General features: G+C 37.6%; 1 protein-coding gene across 1 annotated transcript in view; it reads left to right on the top strand.

Moving 5' to 3' along the window:
* Positions 1 to 651: 651 nt before the first annotated feature.
* The window catches only part of Hk (potassium voltage-gated channel subfamily A regulatory beta subunit hyperkinetic), a 63,042-nt gene continuing 57,693 nt past the window's right edge, over positions 652 to 6,000 (top strand). Inside the window, exon 1 of the mRNA XM_074117356.1 lies at positions 652 to 1,045. The gene's annotated coding sequence lies outside the window, so the exon portion shown is untranslated. The remainder of the gene's footprint in view (positions 1,046 to 6,000) is intronic.

The following is a 6,000-nucleotide window of genomic DNA, read 5'->3' as shown; positions in this document are numbered from 1 at the left end:
CTCACGTGTTTAGTTAGATTTAGTCAGAAGTGAAAAGTAGTTCTTACCGCATTATCATATTTTGTTTGCAGAGTTTTGGACTTTACTCACCTCGTAATCTGTATTTTATGACCATCATATAGAGGAGATAGGTTCATGAGCATTCATCAGAAGACGTTTCGCAGCTGCTATTGCCTATCTAGATAAAAAACCAAGCTACGTTACTGGTGATAACAGTTGGAATTCGTCATACCATCCAGAATTGTACTTCCTGTATAAAAATTTATTTACAGGAAATACGTGGGGTAGGTACAAAGCATTGAAGTAAGATTTATGACTGAATATTCACACAAATTTTATTCAAGTTAAACTTAACTCTTACTTCCGGAAAAACTCATTTTCGTCGATTGATCACAATACTTCTCTTCTCCAGTAGGTGTAAGTGAAAGTAAAAATTAGAAAAAATTATGACAATTTGTTGGTTAGAACTTTGATGTGTTGTACCCCTTGTTATTGTCTAGTGTAATTTTATTAGGTATTTTTTGTTTTTTTAATTTTGTGTAAAATAGCTGGCAAATATAATTCGCTCTGTGGTAACACTGACATACTGACAATGTTTTGAATAGGTCAAGTTGGCTGCCCTGCCTTGCTGGTCTCATAACCAACCCTCCGTTAAATACAGCCAGTCACCACTTGACCTCCGTCGGGAGTAAGTACGCAACCATCCGTGTTTAAGAAGAGGTGGTGTTTTTTTAGTTTTTTATCTTTTTTTTCCCCCATTATTTCTGTATTACACTAGGAAGCTACTAGTAAATCAATTTTACAAACTCATTTTACTCGCACAACGCAATCGCAGACAAGAAAATTAGCTGGAGTCTACCCCCTCCCATCAAGGAAAAAAAAGAAACTGTGCGTATTTGACATGTCAGTGTGAGCCCTTAAAACTCGGAGAAGAGTGTTTCCACGGAAAAAAAGGGAAGAATCCCACTTCTGTGCTAACTGTTCCACTGATTTGCCAACAAAAGATAAAAAAAAAAAAGAAAGTAAAATGCAATCGGCTTCTTAGGTAAGATATGAAATATTCTTGGTATTTTTTTAAAGTTTTAGCTTGCAAGTTTGAAAAATTAAATTTACTGCTGATTCAAATAACGTTTGTTTACTGTGATTATTGTCATGTCAATTTTTTAAAGGTGTAATTTAAGCAGAATCTCATGTTTTTTTTCTCGTGTTAACGTTTTTTTTTACAATTGTAATTACTGCATTGCTAGAAGTTTCTAGCTTTACGGCTAGCTAACAATAGATAGGTGGCCGCGATAAGGGTCTTTCACAAAGTTTAGGGTTAGTAGGGCCGGTACATGAGAGTTTGAGCTAGGGACGTGCGGGATACTAGAGAGAGAGCGACTGATAGGCCCTCCCGATCAATACGGCCACCCGAGCGGTACATCTTACAGACCTTCTCTTCATAGTTGCTGATTCCCGCAAAAAGCGGCCAACTTCCACTAACTGTTTAGTTTGCTTTGCCGGTTTTTATCAAAACACAATCGTTAGGCACACAAAAAAAATGGGTTGGTACCCCTTGCTCTTATTGGGAATTCCGAATTTTTGAGTTAGAATGGGATCTACTTAAATTCTTAGCAGTACTTTTTGATGTTTTAATCGATTAATCCAACAATTTATCCGTCAAAGTATAATCCATTGCATCCTTTTTTGGGGGCAAATGATTCAGTCCAATAAGCTTTATACCTCTCCCGTAATAACCGCATGAATCGGAATACCAAATGGTAGAGTCCGAAGGAGAGACGGTGGATTAATCACCAGGGCGAGGGAGAAGTTTAAACTCTAGTTCATCAATTTTCGAGGCAATCTGATGTGGAGTGTAGTTCGTGAACTATTATCCTGTTGAAGAACTTCCTTTTCAGCTAGAACAGCATTCATATTTGCTGAATACAGTTCCGAAGCAATAGTTTCCCCCATTGGAAATCAACTTGAAATTGGTTCAAAAGGAAGAAAAATTATTGCCAATTCAGTCACAATTTTTTGTGTTATTATTTTTGCCAAGCCTTCGACCTTGGGACTAGGTCATCTTCTTTTTTTTTACATTTTGACGCAACAAAGACTGTTGCGTCTTTAGTTCTAACTGTCTAGGTTTTAAGGGTGGTAGGTTTCAAAATGTTCTCCCTGAATTTAAGAAAACATCAGCACTTATAAGAGGCAAGAAGTTATACGGTCCTAACAGCTGTTTAATTTACTCATATGGATGAAATGTCCAGTCAAGATCACAGCTTATTAGCTGATCGCAAGTTGAACTGACAGAACCGCTTTGTGGAGTGAGAGTTTCGCGCCCAGTCAGCCAAGGGAACCTGGACTTGAGTGTACGTCAGTTCTCTCACTTGTTCTAGAATTTTCTCTCGGACATTGTTTTTCATGGGATTCTGAGGGAAATGTGATGTCTCGCTTTCTTCAACTGCATCATCTTCTCCCAGTGAACTTGTATAAAATTTAATTCAACTTTCTAGTGCAAATTCTACTTGAATTTACTTCCTGAACACATTAAACTAGAACATCATGTTCACTACCCGATTCTTCAATTGTTGCTTGGAAAATTACAACGGCCAAATTATCTTGCTGTCTTACAAGAGGTTAGTTTGTGAAATTCATAACCTCATAAAGTTGCGCTCTGAATTGATGGATAACTTCCTGAACGTTTTCTTATCGTTTTTCCTATTTCTGCGATTTCTTTGATTCAGTCAGGGCTTAATTATGGCCTAGAATCGCTCAAAGTCGTCCGACAGTTCTCTTCCTTAACTTATTGAAGCGTTACCTTCAAGGCGAAGTAAAGTATGAAGCACTCAATGATAACAGATCCGTTTGCAAATCAATAAAAAAAGTTATAAAAACAGTTTTGCTAACCGCAATTCTTCAAAAATGGCAAAACCACTCTATTTCACAAGATTCTCTTATTTGAAGTCTAGATTAGCTTTTTTATTTTAAGAATATCTAAGTGCAAAATTTGAAACTGAAAACAAGATATATGAGATAAATATAAATGAGGAAAGACCTTGAGCTGTTCGAGTTTGTGGATACGCCTTTGCGTACAACATCCAATATCTATGTATGCTGTGTGGTTATAGAATTAGAACTGTCATTACGAGCGGTCATGTTTTAGAAGATCCTCCGCCAGGCGGTAGATCAGTTAAAAGGCACAATATTGCTCAGGTCCGATTTATTGCCAGCAAAACTAATGACCATGTCCGCTACTTGTGTTTCGCTTCGTCCTGCCTGGGCCGCAGTTCGGTTACTTAATTTCTCTAATTATGTATACAAACCGGAAGTAGATAGGATAGCCAAATGGTGTGTCTATTTCCAAGACGAGGGTGCCTCACACACATCTCGCTTCCCAACCAAAATAAACTTCTCTTTCCACTAATAGATGCGTGAGTTTGTCAATCTCCCTAAACATGAATGTTCTCTTGCTAATATCTCAAGAAGATTGCCTAATTAAAATATTTTAAAAAAATTAGACATTGTGGTGAGAAATAGATCATTTTTTTCCTAGCCACTATTTTTAAGATTGCTTCAATCTTAGGGCTATTACTAAATGTTTAGTGTTTTCTATGTGCGCATAAAGACATTTGGGGGAAGTGGGTCTACCCGGAACTCATAAAAACTATTCATGTTAATAAATCGATTCGCCTTTCCCTGAGTAGACAGGATACGAAAGATATAAAGATTTTATTCAAAAGATTCTCACTTCCGTTTACTAGTCAACCAATTTTGCTCAAACTTAAAATTTTATAAACCTGGTTTTCAATTTCACCAATATCACACAAGTGGTGATAAAGTCAATTTTCAGAAAGTGGCACTTTTAAGGGAGCCTAACGTCTCATTACAGCGCCCTTAATTCAAATTTATTGGATAAGTATTTCTAATCAAACCTCTAGATCTTTATGTTATGTAATGATTGTGCAGATTGAAGCGAATCGTAGCCGACTTTTAGTCGATTGTTTTGGACAGAAAGCTTGTAGTCTGGGTGGCTAGATGTCGCCGCCACTAACCTGACCTAATTCTATTAAATAAAGGCGTCCACTGCTTCAGTCCCTGCCAGGAGATTGAAATATGGCTGCCTTCATTTTATCCACTGTTCCATCTGATTTCAATAGGTTCAAAATAAAATTATCACTACCTTGACTAGATAGCACCTCCTGCTTCTAATTATTCAGATATTTCATCACTTGCACTTCTCAGTGTTTTGGGGTGAACATGAATTTTTTTTAAAAAAGAAAGAGCACGCCCTAGAAAGGCTGCTGTTTATAGAAATGGTCCATAAATGGTGGAGTAAGTTAATTGGTGCGCTGACCCATGAAGTCGCTTTCAGCCTTTGACTAACATGGCGGCCAAGTTTAGATATTCTACCCTTAGAGTGCACCACGCTCGTGACTTCCTCTTACGATCGCCTCAAGCTTCTAACTTACCCTTCAGATTGTCATCTTTAACAGCATTTTTAATTGTCGCTAACATTATGTAGCTAGGCGAAAATAGAACTTTGCCTGAAACGGTATTTTAGTGGGGAAATAAAAGAACCCTTTCTCCTAAACCCTTATTATTATAGAAGATGAAACCTTCAAACCAAAATTATAGCATTTTCAAATAGTGATAAAGTTAATCTTATACGGAAAGACAGCCTGAATCTTCCCTCTCAATTTTCAAAACGTTTACTTGGTGTGCGTATGCATTGCACCTAGTTTGTTGGTTGTGGGTTTCGAATCTTTAGATCGCGCAGTGTTGCGGCACGGTCCTCATTAATTGCCAGAAGAATGAGAGAAATAGGGTACATGTGGAGATTTACTTTCTTTAGGTTCTTTCCTTGACAAAGATCCAAGGGTTATTAGGGTTGGCTGAATGGTGTAGAGTGGGAGATGATAACAGTTAAACTAGGGTTTTCCTTTCTGTTTTTCGCGTCTCACTTGGGTTCTTCTTATTCATTCTGGAAATGTTACGATGTTGATAACGCCCATTAGTCTTGTTTCTACTCTTTTATTTGTTTACTTAAGCATAATTATAAATTATGAGAGCATTGAGTTGTGGATTGGAGGGAGTGTGCCTTGGAAGGCTCAAAAAGGCCAAAGCAAGAACAACAATGGCAATAAAGTTGGCGGATGGCCTGGGATGGACGCAGAAGAGAGTTTAGGCGGCCAGTCTCCCCGCATTGGCGCAGACACCATTCTGCCAATTCCAGAGCCACCCTGCTCACTTCTTACTTCCACTTCTACTCAATACATCTAATTCTTACTGGAATTTCCAGTTTTCCTTTGTCCATGTTGCAAGGAAGTGTAACTATCTTCTCAAATTTTCAAAATATGGTTGTTATTTTTTCCGGAAACGCTAGTTCTGGAAGGCCGGAAAGCCCTAAGTAAAAAAAACACTCACACGGCCAATTCAATTTTCTTTAAGCCTCTAATACTACTCTAACTTTCTTGAAACTTGCAATGTATAAAAAATGATGGTTGATTTAAATGCATAGCTGCATGTACTCTTTAAAAAAAATGATTGTGTTAAAGAGTACGTGATGTCATAGCTCTAGGACTTCTTTGAAATCAAAATTCTCTGCGAAAATATTTAAAAATCAAGGTGATTAGCTTAAAAATGGTTTAGAAATCCATTGTCACTGTCTAGAAAATTCTAAAGGAAAAGCCATTGTGCACAATGGTACTTCTGGAAGGCGGAATTTTGGAACATACTCTCAGAGCCGTTCCACATACTGAAACTGCACTTTAGAGATAAGCCTAGCACCATTTCCGACTAAACTCTCACAAGTTTACACTCAGTCCATGAACAGACAAGACAGAAGCAACACACCAACCCAGTAATGTAAAAATATTACTTTGTAAACTAGCCCTGAAGATGACCTAGTCCCCTAGGTCGAAAGCTCGGCAGAATAAATGTATCACGACTGAACTGGACATTATTTTTTCATCCTATTATTAAAGTATTTTACTGCAAGTACCCAATTAAAGGAACTAC

The sequence above is a fragment of the Rhodnius prolixus genome, unplaced genomic scaffold (assembly GCF_049639745.1).
Source record: "Rhodnius prolixus isolate KJV_2025 unplaced genomic scaffold, Rpr scaffold_2, whole genome shotgun sequence".
Taxonomy (NCBI): Eukaryota; Metazoa; Arthropoda; class Insecta; order Hemiptera; family Reduviidae; genus Rhodnius; species Rhodnius prolixus.
Note: the sequence above shows the minus strand (reverse complement) of the source record. Positions and strands in the feature narration are given on the sequence as shown.